Raw genomic sequence first — 20075 nt, 5'->3', positions numbered from 1 at the left:
TTTCGGCATTTATGAAACTCTTCTCTTCAGAAAGATTAGCTAATCAAAGATGATCTATTACAAGGGTAGGGTACCTATGGCTCTTGAGCCAGATGTGGCTCGTTTGATGACTGCATCCGGCTCTCAGATAAATCTTAGCTGACATTTCTACATCATATCCGCTGGTAATATGTCAGGTTCAAACAGTGATGACATCTATTGAACAGACAAGGAGCAAGGAATCTTGCAGAGACAGTTTTCAATTTGGCTCAATGAGGAGACGTGTTTTGAACTCTACTCTAGTTACAGATCCAAACTACATTCTAAAAGTGCTTCCTCTATTTATTTGGGAGGTCCCTGTTTACATCACTGAAGCTGTCGCTGAGGGAAGGGGGTAATTTGGACAACTCCTGTCAGACACAATATATGGTTATATAAAATGCAAATGTGTTGACGCCGGTGATATCGCCTTGTCTCTCTGCTCTGTCTGCGTCACTGATACCAGACCTGCTTACAGTCTTTTGGATTGCTAGCTTTGCACGGACAAAGAAAAATACCACTTCAGCACAATTGACAATACTTGTAGCAACGGCACTCAAGCATAAAAGTTGTGTGATAATACATACATAATTATTCTAACATAATCACAGTGTTAGAAATAACATTCAAAATATAAAACATCCTCATGGATTTTAATCCATCCAACCGTTTTTTACCATACCTGTTATTGGTTAACTTCAGAGTAAAAATCTTATTAAAAAGAATAAGAGACTTATTATACTTTAAAAATGTTGGTCTTACTTAAAAATGCACGCATTTTGTTTTATTCAGTGTTAAAAAAAATATTATATGTCTCTCACAGAAATATATTTTTAAATATTTGGCTTTCATGGCTCTCTCAGCCAAAAAGGTTCCTGACCCCTGATCTATTCTTTCAATTTGTCGCACTTTTATTATTATTATTTTGTATTTGTTTTTGCTTTTTATTCGACCCCTTTTACCATATTGCTTTTGCACTATGTAGGGCGGTTTAGCTCGGTTGGTAGAGTGGCCGTGCCGGCAACTTGAGGGTTGCAGGTTCGATTCCCGCTTCCGCCATCCTAGTCACTGCCGCTGTGCCCTTGGGCAAGACACTTTACCCACCTGCTCCCAGTGTCACCCACACTAGTTTGAATGTAACTTAGATATTGGGTTTCACTATGTAAAGCGCATTGAGTCACTAGAGAAAAAGCGCTATATAAATATAATTCACATTCACTTCACTATCTTGTTTAGCTCATTCATTTTTTATGTTGTTTTTTGTTGTTGTTTCTGTTTTGCTTTCCTAAGCATTCACACATATGGTTTTCTACACCAAAATGTATCTATTTATTAAACTTCTTCAACTTCTTCGTCTTCTTCTCCAGATTTTGGCACGCTCTACCTTCTACATTTTTCACCCGATTCAAATCGCTCCAACTTCAAACTGTTCAGCCTATTCGGGAATCGCAGGCCTTCGCTGTGTTTGTTACGTTTTGTTTTGTTCGCTTCATTGTAAAATATGTTGATGGAGAGGGTGAGTGATGTTCATATTTTGTCAATATTCAGTGTTTTATCCTTCATAGTTAATATTGTATATCCCACATTCTTTGTTTTCATGTACATTCTAGGTCAGGGGTCACCAACGTTTTTGAAACCAAGAGCTACTTCTTGGGTACTGATTAATGCGAAGGGCTACCAGTTTGATACACACTTAAATAAATTGCCAGAAAAAGCCAATTTGCTCAATTTACCTTTAATATATATATATATATATATATATATATATATATATATATATATAAATTGGTATTTCTGTCTGTCATTCCGTCGTACATTTTCCTTTTACGTAAGGTTTTTTGTAGAGAATAAATGATGAAAAAAACACTTAATTGAATGATTTAAAAGAGGAGAAAACCCGAAAACAATTTAAATTTAATTTTGAAACATAGTTTATCTTCAATTTCGACTCTTTAAAAGTCAACCGAAAAAAACGAAAGAGAAAAACTAGCTAAATCGAATCTTTTTGAAAAAATTAAAAAAATTATTCATGGAACATCATTAGTAATTTTTCCTGATTAAGATTAATTTTAGAAATTTGATGACATGTTTTAAATAGGTTAAAATCCAATCTGCACTTTGATAGAATATATAACAAATTGGACCAAGCTATGTCTACCATAGACAAATCATTATGTCTTCTAGATTTTCCACCACAAAAATGTTAAAAGAAATTCAAAAGACTTTGAAATAAGATTTAAATTTGATACTACAGATTTTCTAGATTTGCCGGAATAATTTTTTTGAATTTTAATCAGATTAAGTTTGAAGATATATTTCACAAATATTATTCGTCAAAAAAACAGAAGCTAAAATGAAGAATTAAATTAAAATGTATTTATGATTCTTTACAATAAAAACAAAATTACTTTAACATTGATTTAAATTGCCAGGAAAGAAGAGGAAGGAATTTAAAAGGTAAAAGGTATATGTGATTAAAAATCCAAAAATCATTTTTAAGGTTGTATTTTTTCTCTAAAATTGTCTTTCTGAAAGTTATGAGAAGCAAAGTAAAAAAATAAATGAATTTATTTAAACAAGTGAAGACCAAGTCTTTAAAAAAAGGTCCTGGATTTTCAAATTTTATTGGAGTTTTGTCTTTCTAAGAATTAAAAATGTCGAGCAAAGCGAGACCAGTTTGCAAGTCCATCCATCCATCCATTTTCTACCGCTTATTCCCTTTTGGGGTCACGGGGGGCACTGGCGCCTATCTCAGCTACAATCGGGCGAAAGGCGGGGTACACCCTGGACATCCATCCATCCATTTTCTACCGCTTAATCCCTTTTGGGGTCACGGGGGGCGCTGGCGCCTATCTCAGCTACAATCGGGCGAAAGGCGAAAGGCGGGGTACACCCTGGACATCCATCCATCCATTTTCTACTGCTTATTCCCTTTTGGGGTCACGGGGGGCGCTGGCGCCTATCTCAGCTACAATCGGGCGAAAGCCGGGGTACGCCCTGGACATCCATCCATCCATTTTCTACCGCTTATTCCCTTTTGGGGTCACGGGGGGCGCTGGCGCCTATCTCAGCTACAATCGGGCGAAAGGCGGGGTACGCCCTGGACATCCATCCATCCATTTTCTACCGCTTATTCCCTTTTGGGGTCACGGGGGGCGCTGGCGCCTATCTCAGCTACAATCGGGCGAAAGGCGAAAGGCGGGGTACACCCTGGACATCCATCCATCCATTTTCTACTGCTTATTCCCTTTTGGGGTCACGGGGGGCGCTGGCGCCTATCTCAGCTACAATCGGGCGAAAGGCGGGGTACACCCTGGACATCCATCCATCCATTTTCTACCGCTTATTCCCTTTTGGGGTCACGGGGGGCGCTGGCGCCTATCTCAGCTACAATCGGGCGAAAGGCGGGGTACGCCCTGGACATCCATCCATCCATTTTCTACCGCTTATTCCCTTTTGGGGTTATGGGGGGCGCTGGCGCCTATCTCAGCTACAATTGGGCGAAAGGCGAAAGGCGGGGTACACCCTGGACATCCATCCATCCATTTCCTACCGCTTATTCCCTTTTGGGGTCACGGGGGGCGCTGGCGCCTATCTCAGCTACAATTGGGCGAAAGGCGGGGTACACCCTGGACATCGATCCATCCATTTCCTACCGCTTATTCCCTTTTGGGGTCATGGGGGGCGCTGGCGCCTATCTCAGCTACAATCGGGCGAAAGGCGAAAGGCGGGGTACACCCTGGACATCCATCCATCCATTTTCTACTGCTTATTCCCTTTTGGGGTCATGGGGGGCGCTGGCGCCTATCTCAGCTACAATCGGGCGAAAGGCGAAAGGCGGGGTACACCCTGGACATCCATCCATCCATTTTCTACTGCTTATTCCCTTTTGGGGTCATGGGGGCGCTGGCGCCTATCTCAGCTACAATCGGGCGAAAGGCGAAAGGCGGGGTACACCCTGGACATCCATCCATCCATTTTCTACTGCTTATTCCCTTTTGGGGTCATGGGGGGCGCTGGCGCCTATCTCAGCTACAATCGGGCGAAAGGCGAAAGGCGGGGTACACCCTGGACATCCATCCATCCATTTTCTACTGCTTATTCCCTTTTGGGGTCATGGGGGCGCTGGCGCCTATCTCAGCTACAATCGGGCGAAAGGAGGGGTACACCCTGGACATCCATCCATCCATTTTCTATTGCTTATTCCCTTTTAGGGTCACGGGGGGCGCTGGCGCCTCTCTCAGCTACAATCGGGCGAAAGGCGGGGTACACCCTGGACATCCATCCATCCATTTTCTACTGCTTATTCCCTTTTGGGGTCACGGGGGGCGCTGGCGCCTATCTCAGCTACAATCGGACGAAAGGCGGGGTACACCCTGGACATCCATCCATCCATTTACTACCGCTTATTCCCTTTTGGGATCACGGGGGGCGCTGGCGCCTATCTCAGCTACAATCGGGCGAAAGGCGAAAGGCGGGGTACACCCTGGACATCCATCCATCCATTTTCTACCGCTTATTCCCTTTTGGGGTCACGGGGGGCGCTGGCGCCTATCTCAGCTACAATCGGGCGAAAGGCGGGGTACACCCTGGACATCCATCCATCCATTTTCTACCGCTTATTCCCTTTTGGGGTCACGGGGGGCGCTGGCGCCTATCTCAGCTACAATCGGGCGAAAGGCGGGGTACACCCTGGACATCCATCCATCCATTTCCTACCGCTTATTCCCTTTTTAGGGTCACGGGGGGCGCTGGCGCCTATCTCAGCTACAATCGGGCGAAAGGCGAAAGGCGGGGTACACCCTGGATATCCATCCATCCATTTTCTACTGCTTATTCCCCTTTGGGGTCACGGGGGGCGCTGGCGCCTATCTCAGCTACAATCGGGCGAAAGGCGGGGTACACCCTGGACATCCATCTATCCATTTTCTACCGCTTATTCCCTTTTGGGGTCACGGGGGGCGCTGGCGCCTATCTCAGCTACAATCGGGCGAAAGGCGGTGTACACCCTGGACATCCATCCATCCATTTTCTACCGCTTATTCCCTTTTTGGGGTCACGGGGGGTGCTGGGGCCTATCTCAGCTTCAATCGGGCGAAAAGCGAAAGGCGGGGGTACACCCTGGACATCCATCCATCCATTTTCTACTGCTTATTCCCCTTTGGGGTCACGGGGGGCGCTGGCGCCTATCTCAGCTACAATCGGGCGAAAGGCGGGGTACACCCTGGACATCCATCCATCCATTTTCTACTGCTTATTCCATTTTGGGGTCACGGGGGCGCTGGCGCCTATCTCAGCTACAATCGGGCGGAAGGCGGGGTACACCCTGGACAACTACTAGTAAATAAATACAATTTAAAAAATACAGGCAGCTCACTGGTAAGTGCTGCTATTTGAGCTATTTTTAGAACAGGCCAGCGGGCTACTTATCTGGTCCTTACGGGCAACCTGGTGACCCCTGTTCTAGGTGTCTCATTCAGTTAAAAAAAAAAAAAAAAATTCCATTCCTTTTTTAAAGGCGGTCTGTCATTAATTTTTTAAGCATTCAATCAGACATTATTGTGAGGTTTTGTATTAGTGTTCCTAAAAATCGTATACATGGGCCCCCAGACACATTTGTTTTCTCTAAATAATTGCCCAGGCCTGGTCTAAATAGCAACCAAAACCAACAAGAGTGCACCAAAAAACAGCAACTAATGGAGTTCAAAACAACAGAAAACAACAAAAACATAATCCAGACCGCCGAACATGACAATAACCACAATCCATTTTCTGAACATAAAAACTTTTTTTGTGCAATTACCTACTAAATCCTCACCAGAACGCATTCCGATCATTCAATATAAAACATTTCCTTTCTTTCTTTCGCCGCTGTAGCTGTTATTTTATTTATTTATATATATTTTTTGAAGTATCTCAGGCACCCAGAGAGACATTTTTCTGTGGACGTGGAGATGCTTCTGTGAAAGCATGTAGCTGTCAGGCCAACTTAGCCACCAGCCTCTCAGACGGAGCCCAGAGGGAGCGCTGCTTTCTGGGCCAGTGGACCCCCCACGCATGTCGTTTTTGGGGGCTACCATGTTAGCATGTGCACATCAGGACGGAACATTGTCCTGTGTCGCTGTAGCCAGAGCGAATGTGCTGGGATCTCGGATATGATGGAGGCTGGATCAACAGATTGGCTTTGTGCACGTGTGTGTGTGTGTGTGTGTGTGTGTGTGTGCGTGTGTTCTTGCATTTCTACCCTTCTTGAGACATCAACAAGGAAAAGTAGCTTCCATATGAGGACCGGTGAACAGTTTAGGACAGGGGTGTCAAACTCGTTTTTATTGAGGGACACATTGCAGTTATGGTTGCCTTTGGAGGGCAGCATTTAACAATGAGTAAAATATATATATATATATATATATATATATATATATATATATATATATACATACAGTGGGGCCAAAAAGTATTTAGTCAGCCACCGATTGTGCAAGTTCTCCCACTTAAAATGATGACAGAGGTTTGTAATTTTCTTCATAGGTACACTTCAACTGTGAGAGACGGAATGTGGAAAAAAAATTCAGGGATTCACATTGTAAGAATTTTAAGGAATTTATTTGTAAATTATGGTGGAAAATAAGTATTTGGTCAACCATTCAATGCTCTCACTGATGGAAAGAGGTTTTGGTTCAAAATCTCACGATACATGGCCCCATTCATTCTTTCCTTAACACGGATCAATAGTCCTGTCCCCTTAGCAGAAAAACAGCCCCAAAGTATGATGTTTTCACCTCCATGCTTCACAGTAGGTATGGTGTTCTTGGGATGCAACTCAGTATTCTTCTTCCTCCAAACACGACGAGTTGAGTTTATACCAAATAGTTCTATTTTGGTTTCATCTGACCACATGACATTCTCCCAATCCTCTGCTGTATCATCCATGTATCCATTTTGATATAAACTCAACTCGTCGTGTTTGGAGGAGGAAGAATACTGAGTTGCATCCCAAGAACACCAAACCTACTGTGAAGCATGGGGGTGGAAACATCATGCTTTGGGGCTGTTTTTCTGCTAAGAGGACAGGACGATTAATCAGTGTTAGAGGGGAACATTATCACAATTTCAAAAGGGTTAAAAACGCTAAAAATCAGTTCCCAGTGGCTTGTTGTATTTTTTAAAGTTTTCATCAACATTTTACCGGTCCCGGAATATCCCTAAAAAAACCTTTAAAGTGCTTGATTTTCGCTATTTGCGATGCGACTATCCATTTCCCAGTGACGTCATACAGTGCTGCCAATGTAAACAAACAATGGGAATACCACAGCAAGATATAGCGACATTAGCTCGGAGTCAGACTCGGATTTCAGCAACTCAAGCAATTCAACAGATTACGCATGTATTGAAACGGATGGTTGGAGTATTAAAGTATTGAAGAAGAAACTGAAGCTATTGAGCGAATAGCTATTGACGCTATTCATAGCCATAGCATGGCCGAATAGCTGCGTTAGCATCGCCGGTAAAATGTGCAGACCAAACGATCAGGACTTTCGCATCTCGTGACACTGGAGCAATTTAAATCCTTCGATTGTTTTTTTCGCATCAAATGTGGGTGGAAGGAAACGTAATATAGGCGCAAATGCATCTGCAGGTTATCCATACATCTCTGTGCCATGTCTGCTTTAGCACCGCCGGTAAATAGCATGTTAGCATCGATTAGCGTAGCATGTTAGCATCGATTAGCGTAGCATGTTAGCATCGATTAGCTGGCAGTCAACATCAACAAAACTCACCTTTGTGAATTCGTTGACTTTATAGTTGTAAATGCATCTGCAGGTTATCCATACATCTCTGTGCCATGTCTGCTTTAGCACCGCCGGTAAATAGCATGTTAGCATCGATTAGCGTAGCATGCTAGCATCGATTAGCTGGCAGTCACGTCGCAACCAAATATGTCTGATTAGCACATAAGTCAACATCAACAAAACTCACCTTTGTGATTTCGTTGACTTTATCGTTGCAAATGCATCTGCAGGTTATCCATACATCTCTGTGCCATGTCTGTCTTAGCATCGCCGGTAAAATGTGGAGACACTCCGGTACATTCAATGGGGGTCTGGCGGCAGACAACTTCGCATCTTCGGGCCAGTGGTGCAACTTGAATCCCTCCCTGTTAAGTGTTGTTACACCCTCCGACAACATAACGACGAGGCATGATGTCTCCAAGGTTCCAAAAAATAGTCGAAAAAACGGAAAATAACAGAGCTGAGACCCGGTGTTTGTAATGTGTTGAAAATTAAAATGGCGGCTGTATTACCTCGGAGATGTCACGTTCTGACGTCATCGCAAAAAGAGCGATAAACAAAAAGGCGTTTAATTTGCCAAAATTCACCCATTTAGAGTTCGGAAATCGGTTGAAAAAATATATGGTCTTTTTTCTGCAACATAAAGGTATATATTGACGCTTACATAGGTCTGGTGATAATGTTCCCCTTTAAGGAAAAAATGAATGGGGCCATGTATCGTGAAATTTTGAGCTAAAACCTCCTTCCGTCAGTGAGAGCTTTGAATGGTTGACCAAATACTTATTTTCCACCATAATTTACAAATAAATTATTTAAAATTCCTACAATGTGAATTCCTGGATTTTTTTCCACATTCTGTCTCTCACAGTTGAAGTGTACCTATGATGAAAATGACAGACCTCTGTCATCATTTTAAGTGGGAGAACTTGCACAATCGGTGGCTGACTAAATACTTGTTTGCCCCACTGTATATTTTTCTGAACAAAACATTTCTGCTTTATTGCAGTACATGTGCATGAGTGAGGACAGTAAACGTTGCAGACTTGACACGTCTAAAGGGAAACGACCACTTTAGCACAACCGCACAAATTACAGTGGCAGTTAGCGAGTTGCATGTCATGGTGGATACACAACTCTCTCGCTTGCAAATGATCGTTATCACACAGTAGGCAGTTTTGTTCAAAGAGCACAAGGGTGGATTTTTTTCTGCATGAAAAAATAATTTGCACACTTCCAATCTTCATCTCATCCATGGCATATCCGAGATTAAAACATTGAAAATACAGCAGTTATGGCCTTATTCATTGTGCTATTTTAGAATAATATATGTATATATATATATATATATATATATATATATATATACATGCATTTAAGTAATTATATTGCCTAATTAATATTAATTCATATGAATTTTAATACTTATGATCTTGGTTTTAAAATATGCATTAAAAACGTTCTTATCAAAAATAGTTTCTTATTAAAAACGACCTTCAGCCAACTTTACAGCATGTAAAACAAATATAGAAAAACTACATGACAAAATTAATTTAAAAAAATTTAAACTTGATCCAAGTATTAAAACAAGTAAGGATTCAACCTATTTGGCAATCAACTAAATGTATTTTTGAGATGCATGTTCATTAAAAAAAATAAATAAATAAATTGACATCGAATCATAAATATTTGTATATTATATTTATACAATTTTTACATTATTCAGTATTACATTGTTTATTTTTTGACTATTTTCCTTTGACAAAGTTATACCTGCCAGTTAGTTTTTTGTTAAATGTTGTGGCTGGTTAGTCACGTTTTAAGCGTAAGAGAAACGTGCAGAACTATCATACTAAAAGTTGAAGTATGAGGAACAATAATATGGGCTGCTTGCATTGAAGCAGGCCCATAATTATCCATCAATATAATAATCAAACCTGGCTTCCTGTTTCACTCAGGATTGAATACAAAGTCTCCCCACTAACCCACCAGTGCCTCCATGGAAATGCCCACCCTCTACCTCAAAGAACTACTCACTCCCAAATCCTCCACACGACAACTCGGCTCCGGTCAGGCTAACCTCCTCCAACCTCCGAGGACAAAACTACGAACAATAGGAGACCGGGCTTTCTGCTCCGCCGCTCCCAGTCTGTGGAACGCTCTCCCTTACCACCTGAGGGCACCACAGACTGTGAAGGGTTTTTTAAACAAGGCGGAAAAACCCTTCTTTAAAACAAATTTTTTTTTTAGATTTATGCATACTAGTACTAGCTATTAGGCTGTTCTAGGTTTCTATTTTTTTATTATTATTTTTTTTAATATATATTTTTTTTAATACACTGTAGCACTTTGAGGGTGTTTACTCAATGTAAAGTGCTTTTTTTCCCTTTTTTTTTATTATTATTGATATTATCATTATTATTATTATAAGCCCTGTGATGAGGTGGCAACTTGTCCAGGGTGTACCCCGCCTTACACCCGATTGTAGCTGAGATAGGTACCATGAATTGATTAATGTGTACCCCGACTTAAACAAGTTGAAAAACGTATTCGGGTGTTACCATTTAGTGGTCAATCGTACGGAACATGTACTGAACTGTGCAATCTACTAATAAAAGTTTCAATCAATCAATCAATCAGTCAAAAAAATCAACACCCCCCCGCCACCCCAAAGGGAATAAGCGGTGGAAAAATGGATGGATTATTATTATTATTATTATTACAACTACCCATGCAAATTGTTTAACAAGGCTAGTGTGCATTTATGTTTATATACTTTATATTCACTGTTATATGCGGCCCTCTAACAGCAGACATAACTGCGATGTGGCCCTCGATAAAAAGAAGTTTGAAAACCTACTCTAGAGAAGCCTATATCCGTACATTACCATACAACAATTTCAGGGATGGCGCCCTCCAGTGACGAGATATAGTCAGGACAAGCAACTCCGCTCTCCCCTGAGTTTAAATCGAGGTATGGCGCCCGGGTGTTTGTTTCCCATTCCTTAATCTCCTGTATATATGCGGGCAGATATTTGAGGTCAGCTCCGCAGAAACTAATGTGATCAGAGCCCACAACGGTGTGTCGGGCACTCTCAGAGCTGCCAGTGGTTTTTGTGCAGGGAATTCATTAGAGCGCGTACAGGTGGCTAATGTTACCCTGCACTGGCGAGAGGCGGCGGCTCGAGCTGTGCCGCACCACCCTGAAAGCTACACCGGCGCGGGTGACATTTCCAAACAGGCAGCTGATTAGAAAATGGCCCGCACTGAAACAACAGCCTGTGTGATCTTTATCAAACTTTAACATCCCCCCCCCCACCCCTCCCCTTCTTTCGCAAACCTTGCCATCTATCCGTCTCCGAGCCCCGGCTCTCTGGGGAGTCGACTGTAAGTAGTCCATCAGGCAAACCGCATTAGTGTAACTTCGTCCCAGGAAATTAGCAGAGCAGAGCGGCGCCAATTAGAAGTCAATAGCTGGTTTTATTAATCGAGCTAGCCATCGCACTTGATTAGATTAAGCCTTGGGGGGGGAGGGGATGTGGGGGCTATAGCGCCAGTGTGTACGTGCCAGTGTCCTTGTGTATTTATTCATGTGTGTGTGTGTGTGTGTGTGTGTGCAAACAGCGGCAGGTGCTGCTGACTCGCTGATTCCATCTCGTCGTGACTTTTCCGCGGTAATATGTTGATATTGACCTTCTTGGCCCGCACGGCCCCTCGATAAAAATTAATAAAGGCATCGGTGGTTCGTAAGGAGACAAGACAGCCAATTAGCTAAATGGAAATGCTATGGGAGCGCAAGTGTGTACAGATGCAATTAGCGAGCTGTGGTAGCAAGTAAACACGAGGGGCAAAACTAAGTATCGGGACAGGCGCTTTAATTTTATTTTGAAGTGGGTCCTATGATGAATTGACACTTTTTGTTTAGACTTTTACCCTTTGTAACCCGTTTTTGGAGTCTGTCTGCAAGATATTGGATTTTGAAGGTGTTCCCACCGTACTTGCCGACCTTGAGACCTCCGAATTCGGACGATGGGGGGTAGCGGGGTATGTATATATTTTCAAGTATTTCTTGAAAATATATCATCACACATGCTGGCTTTTGAACTTTGCGTCGACAACAGTCCGGATGGTTCACCTGACACAATGTCGAATATTTTTAAAAACAATTTGAAATGTGGACTCGTCAGACCACAGAACACTTTTCCACTTTGCATCAGTCCGTCTTAGATGATCTCGGGCCCAGAGGAGCCGGCGGCGTTTCTGGATGTTGTTGATAAATGGCTTTCGCTTTGCATAGTAGAGCTTTAACTTGCACTTGCAGCTGTAGCGACGAACTGTATTTAGTGACAGTGGTTTTCTGAAGTGTTCCTGAACCCATGTGGTGATATCCTTTAGAGATTGATGTCGGTTTTTGATACAGGACACGGTCATTCAATGTTGGTTTCCGGCCATGCCTCTTACTTGGAGTGATTTCTCCAGATTCCTCATAATTAAATTTATACCTCATGACACACTATCTGTATCTAATATAGCTTATAATTTTTTGCTGCTCCAGACAAATTTGTTTTTGTATTTTTGGTCCAATATGGCTCTTTCAACATTTTGGGTCGCCGACCCCTGGCCTATATGGTGTACTAATAAAATAATAAACAGGAGACATTACAGCAGGTCCGGTAGCCACCGCTTCTTTAATGTGAACTTCACACACCTCTCCTTCTACATCATGGGTGTCAAACTCTGGCCCGCGGGCCAAATTTGGCCCGCCGTGTAATTTCATTTGGCCCTTGAGGCAATATCAAATTAACACTAGAGTTGGCCCCACCGGTATTATACAGCGGCGATGCCCCTCTAACACCGCATTCGCCGCTAATACTCATACTTGCCAACTCTCCTGATTTTCCCGCAGTTCAGTGCCTCTCCCGAAAATCTCCCGGGGCAACCATTCTCCCGAATTTCTCCCGATTTTTCCCCGAACAACAATATTGGGGGCGTGTTTTAATGGGACTTCCTTAAGCATTCTCTATAACCTTGCGTCACGCCCGCTTTTCCTACATACAAACATCGTGCCAGCCTAGTCACACAATATAAGCAGATTTTACACACACATAAGTTAATTCAAGGCATACTTGGTCAACAGCCATACAGGTCACACTGAGGGTGGCCGTATAAACAACTTTAACACCATCACAAATATGCGCCACGCTGTGAACCCACCCCAAACAAGAATGAAAAACACATTTTCGGGAGAACATCCGTACCGTAACACAACATAAACACAACAAAACAAATACCCAGTCCCCCTTGCAGCACTAACACTTTCGGGATGCTACAATATACATCCCCCACGTTATAGCAAACCAGTGTAGCAAACTCAGCAAAAATGAACACTTTATTCATGCACTTTCTCTCGCTACTTCAAGGCTTGAACGTTTGATTCTTTCATTATTGTTATTTATTTTCAAATTAGCCTGTGGAAAAAGTTTATTTTGATATTCACCTCAGAAGGCTGCAAATAGAAAAGAGGCATTCACTTTTTATTTGATATGCCATTGATATTTTTTTAATCATCATTATTATTATTCGAAACTCGATTTTGCATGTCACTATAAAGTTATATAAGCCTTGCTTGTTCAATATTCAATGCAAAACGTGTTTGGGTCCCTATTAAAAGGGTAATTTGTTCACTTTCCTCCTCTCCAAGGTTCTCATAGTCATCATTGTCACCGACGTCCCACTGGGTGTGAGTTTTCCTTGCCCTTATGTGGGCCTACCGAGGATGTCGTAGTGGTTTGTGCAGCCCTTTGAGACACTAGTGATTTAGGGCTATATAAGTAAACATTGATTGATTGAACCTTGGACCGCGGCTTTGTTCAGTTCTAAATGTTGGCCCACTCTGTATTTGAGTTTGACACCCCTGTTCTACAACAACACACTCACGGACCGCTTACGTCACAACCCTACGGCAACTCTGGAAGGACAAAACTAATCCTCCTTACCTAACACTCTCCAGTAACGTGTGACACCCTGAACTGTTTGTTACATAAGTAAACATTGATTGATTGATGGATTGATTGAGGTGAAGTCGGACTAAGTAGGACATCACTGAGGGCCTAGGTGAGAAACTCACGGCCTGCCACGGGATAAGCATAAAACAGCAACTGTGACTCAGAAAGTTAGTCCCGGCTAATTATCAAAATAAACACTTTGGAACAAAACACTGGAAAAGATCCGGGTTATTCAGGACTGAAAGACATTCAAGTCCAGAACTGCCATCATCCCCTTTTGCAATAATCCCCCCCCACACACACACACACACTCACCATAATCAATCAATCAATCAATCAATGTTTACTTATATAGCCCTAAATCACTAGTGTCTCAAAGGGCTGCACAAACCACTACGACATCCTCGGTAGGCCCACATAAGGGCAAGGAAAACTCACACCCAGTGGGACGTCGGTGACAATGATGACTATGAGAACCTTGGAGAGGAGGAAAGCAATGGATGCCGAGCGGGTCTAACATGATACTGTGAAAGTTCAATCTATAATGGATCCAACACAGTCGCGAGAGTCCAGTCCAAAGCGGATCCAACACAGCAGCGAGAGTCCCGTTCACAGCGGAGCCAGCAGGAAACCATCCCAAGCGGAGGCGGATCAGCAGCGCAGAGATGTCCCCAGCCGATACATAGGCAAGCAGTACATGGCCACCAGATCGGACCGGACCCCTTCCACAAGGGAGAGTGGGACATAGAAGAAAAAGAAAAGAAACGGCAGATCAACTGGTCTAAAAAGGGAGTCTATTTAAAGGCTAGAGTATACAAATGAGTTTTAAGGTGAGACTTAAATGCTTCTACTGAGGTGGCATCTCGAACTGTTACCGGGAGGGCATTCCAGAGTACTGGAGCCCGAAATGAAAACGCTCTATAGCCCGCAGACTTTTTTTGGGCTTTGGGAATCACTAATAAGCCGGAGTCCTTTGAACGCAGATTTCTTGCCGGGACATATGGTACAATACAATCGGCAAGATAGGATGGAGCTAGACCGTGTAGTATTTTATACGTAAGTAGTAAAACCTTAAAGTCACATCTTAAGTGCACAGGAAGCCAGTGCAGGTGAGCCAGTACAGGCGTAATGTGATCAAACTTTCTTGTTCTTGTCAAAAGTCTAGCAGCCGCATTTTGTACCAACTGTAATCTTTTAATGCTAGACATGGGGAGACCCGAAAATAATACGTTACAGTAATCGAGACGAGACGTAACAAACGCATGGATAATGATCTCGGCGTCTTTAGTGGACAGAATGGAGCGAATTTTAGCGATATTACGGAGATGAAAGAAGGCCGTTTCAGTAACGCTTTTAATGTGTGACTCAAAAGAGAGAGTTGGGTCGAAGATAATACCCAGATTTTTTACCGTGTCGCCTTGTTTAATTGTTTGGTTGTCAAATGTTAGAGTTGTATTATTAAATAGAGTTCGGTGTCTAGCAGGACCGATAATCAGCATTTCCGTTTTTTTGGCGTTGAGTTGCAAAAAGTTAGCGGACATCCATTGTTTAATTTCATTAAGACACGCCTCCAACTGACTACAATCCGGCGTGTTGGTCAGCTTTAGGGGCATGTAGAGTTGGGTGTCATCAGCATAACAGTGAAAGCTAACACTGTATTTGCATATGATGTCACCTAGCGGCAGCATGTAGATGCTGAAGTGCTGAAGAGTGCAGGGCCAAGGACCGAACCCTGGGGAACTCCACACGTTACCTTAACGTAGTCCGAGGTCACATTGTTATGGGAGACACACTGCATCCTATCAGTAAGATAAGAGTTAAACCAAGACAGGGCTAAATCTAACATACCAATTCGTGTTTTGATACGTTCTAATAAAATATTATGATCGACAGTATCGAAAGCAGCGCTAAGATGCCCAAGTTTCCCCATAAGAGATATACCGACAGATTATCTCGTGAATTTAGCACTCTCTGCGTCTTATTCCGCTCCTAATCTCCCATATTTTCCAATATAATCTGACCTTCTATGACGGTAATTCCTTCTCAGCGACACATCCCGCGTAATCCCGGGTTGACACGGATTCTGGAGACACCTGTTCTGTCTCAAGATGATGATACGCTACACTTATGCATTTGGATGCAGATTAATAATCCCTAGACACGTTACCGGTATTGGTTTTGTTTGTTCTCCACATATAAAATCGCTGAAGATCTCTTTAAATATATGTATTCATGTACCGAACAGAGCGGAAAACTGCCCGAGTTGACGCAGAAACGTTCATTATTGTCGTCACGGCCGAATTGGCTCCATGCCGGTCGTTCTTAAGTAATCTGAGGAGATAAGATTACTGGTAATCCGCGGCATTAAAGACACACCAATCTCATCCCTAATACGGGATCTTAACACTGGATCAAGAAAAACACAACCCAATCCAGGTCAAGACTTGGGATAAGAAGGACGGACGGTCGTTTTCTGGGCATTCACTTTTTATAATATTTGTGTTTATGCCCCCTAGTGCAGTGGTTCTTAACCTTTTTTCAGTGATGTACCCCCCCTGTGAACATTTTTTTTAATTCAAGTACCCCATAATCAGAGCAAAGTATTTTTGGTTGGAAAAAAAGAGATAAAGAAGTAAAATACGGCACTATGTCTGTTTGATGCTTCGAGGAGTTGCTGGGGATCAATTTTGGTTCAGATCAGGTACAGAATGGGTGTCAAACTCTGGCCCGCGGGCCGTTATGACACAGGAGCGGTGCCGCTGTAACACCGCAATTTCTCACACTTGCCAATCCTCCCGAAGTTCAGTGCCCCTCCCGCAAATCTCCCGGGGCAAACATTCTCCAGATTTTCACCCGGACAACAATATTGAGGGCGTGCCTTAAGGCACTGCCTTTAGCATTCTCTACAACCTGTCGTAACGTCCGCATTTCCTTCGTCTTGTTTTTCTCTTTTTGGTGCTTCTTTGATTTTCTAGGAATAAATCATGTTCCTACCTGCACGTCCTGTCCGGAGTGGTCCGTTTGCATCCCGGGAGACTCCCAATTTTTAGCGCCCTAACAGGGGTAGTCATTCTCCCGAATTACACCCGAACAACAAAATTGAGGGGGCCCCTTGGGGGCTTTGCCCTCAATGTCCTCTACGACCTGTACAAACAGCGTGCCAGCCCAGACAAATGTTGTATTTGGCTTCTGTAGACTCAGTAAGCGACTGCGAGGCATACTTGGGCAACAGCCATACAGGTCACACTGAGGGTGGCCGTACAAACAACTTTACAACTGTTACAAATATGCGCCACACTGTGAACTCACACCAAACAAGAATGACAAACACATTTCGGGAAATCATCTGCACTGTAACATAACATAAACACAACAAAACAAGTACCCAGAACCCCTGGCAGCACTAACTCTTTCGGGACGCTACAATATATTTTGATATTTACCTCGGAAGGCTGCAAATAGAAATGAGGCATTACATTTGTGTTTAAATTTCATTTGAAAAGCCATTGATATTTTTTATTTATTATTATCATTTGAAGCTCGATTTTGCATGTCACTATAAAGTTACTGTATATAAACCTTGCTTGTTCAATGTTCAATGCAAAACTTGTTTAGGTCCCTATTAAAAGGTTTATTTGTTCAACCTTGGCCCGCGGCTTTGTTCAGTTTTAAATTTTGGCCCACTCTGTATTTGAGTTTGACACCCCTGAGGTAGAGGTTGAGCTCAGCCATAATTTTATGGCAGTTTTAAAATTTAGTAGGGAATTTTGCCACCATACAGTGGTATAGCTCGGTTGGTAGAGTGGCCGTGCCAGCAATTTGAGGATTGCAGGTTCAATTCCCGCTTCCGCCATCCTAGTCACTGCCGTTGTGTCCTTGGGCAAGACACTTTACCCACCTGCTCCCAGTGCCACCCACACTGGTTTAAATGTAACTTAGATATAGGGTGTCACTATGTAAAGCGCTTTGAGTCATTAGAGAAAAGCGCTATATAAATATAATTCATTTCACTTCACTTCACTACAGTGAATTCCATAAGAAATATTTGAAGGAAGAAATATATATATATTAAGGGTGTAACGGTACACAACGATTTTGGTTCGGTGCATACCTTGGTTTAGAGGTCACGGTTCGGTTCATTTTCGGTACAGTAAGAAAACAACAAAATCTAATTTTTGGGGTTATTTATTGACCAAATTTGCAAAATTTTCCACTAAAAATATTTTTCTTAGTGGAATATTTGATGTGAAGTAATGGGAACCTTGGATAGGTCAATAATTCATATTTGCATTGATTTTGATTCAATATTATGTTTTAAGCCAGGGGTGCCCACACTTTTTCTACAGGCGAGCTACTTTTCAATTGACCAACTCGAGGGGATCTACCTCATTTATATATATCATTTATATTTATTAATTTATGAAAGAGACATTTTTGTAAACAAGTTAAATGTGTTTAATGATAATACAAGCATGTGTAACACATATAGATGTCTTTCTTTCACAAAGACAAGAATATAAGTTGGTGTATTACCTGATTCTGATGACTTGCATTGATTGGAATCAGACAGTAATGATGATAACGCCCACATTTTCAAATGGAGGAGAAAAAAAGTTGTCCTTTCTGTACAATACCACATGAAAGTGGTTGGTTTTTGGCATCTAATTCATCCAGCTTCCATACACTTTACAAGAAAAACATTGGCGGCAAATTCCGTAGCTTGCTTGATTGACATTCACGGCACCCGAGGGTCTTGTGAGATGACGCTGGCTGCTGCCAGTTCATTATTATGAAAAAATGACAGAGAGGAAGGCGAGAAACACTTTTTATTTCAACAGACTTTCGCGCCGTCCCTTCCGTCAAATCTCTAAAGGCCGACTGCACATTTCCTATCTTCACAATAAAAGCCCTGCTTCATGCTGCCTGCGCTAACAAAATAAGAGTCTCGGAAAGCTGGCGTGCACAAGTGATGTGCACGCCAGCTTTCTGAGGGATCGCTTGTGCACGCCAGTTTTCCGAGACTCTGTATTTAGTTAGCGCAGGCAGCATGAAGCAGGGCTTTTATTGTGAAGATAGGAAATGTGCAGTCGGCCTTTAGAGTTTTGACGGAAGGTACGGCGTGAGAATCTGTTGAAATAAAAAGTGTTTCTCGCCTTCCTCTCGGTCATATTTTCATAATAATGATCTTGCAGCAGCCAGCGTCATCTCACAAGACCCTCCGGTACCGTGAATGTCATTTAAGTGACGTCTTGGTGAAGATTGATGATCACTAATTTTTAGGTCTATTTCTTTTTTAAGGCCTGGCTGGAGATCGACTGACACACCCCCCGCGGTCAACTGGTAGCTCGCGATCGACGTAATGGGCACCCCTGTTTTAAGCAATGACAGTTTGAAAGAAAAAAAAACAGCTTTGTTTTATTAGTCAACATTGCAACTTTTTCTAAATTACATTTGACCTTCAAGATTTTTTATTTCACTTCTGTTATGTTTTTGTTTATTTTAATAGTATTTTTAGAATATGCCGTGGGCCTTTAAAACATTAGCTGTGGACCGCAAATGGCCTCCGGGGCACACTTTTGACACCCCTGCTATAGATAATAAAACATTTAATCTGATAAATCAATGGTTAAAAAGCAGAGCCTTTATATCGCTCTCTGCCCCTCCCTCACCAATGCTGTGTTGCACGAACGTTGTGTTTTGTTTTTAACCCCTTCTTAGACCTGAACGTACATTAATACACGCAAACATAACTCAAAATGCCGGACATTTGAGGCATTTAAGACAGAATGTGAAAAAAAATCCAGGAATTCACATTCTAGGAATTTTAAAGAATTTATTTGTGAATTATGGTGGAAAATAAGTATTTGGTCAACCATTCAATGCTCTCACTGATGGAAGGAGGTTTTGGCTCAAAATCTTACGATACACGGCCCCATTCATTCTTTCCTTAACACGGATCAATCGTCCCGTCCCCTTAGCAGAAAAACAGCCCCAAAGCATGATGTTTCCACCCCCATGCTTCACAGTAGGTGTGGTGTTCTTGGGATGCAACTCAGTATTCTTCTTCCTCCAAACACGACAAGTTGAGTTTATACCAAAAAGTTCTATTTTGGTTTCATCTGACCACATGACATTCTCCCAATCTTCTGCTGTATCATCCATGTATCTAAATACATGCACCTGGGGATAATTTGGTGGCAACACTAAATTGGCCCTAGTGTGTGAATGTGAGTGTGAATTGTTGTCTGAAAAAATCTGTGTTGGC

This window comes from Nerophis ophidion, linkage group LG17 (genome assembly GCF_033978795.1).
Source record: "Nerophis ophidion isolate RoL-2023_Sa linkage group LG17, RoL_Noph_v1.0, whole genome shotgun sequence".
Taxonomy (NCBI): domain Eukaryota; kingdom Metazoa; phylum Chordata; class Actinopteri; order Syngnathiformes; family Syngnathidae; genus Nerophis; species Nerophis ophidion.
Note: the sequence above shows the minus strand (reverse complement) of the source record.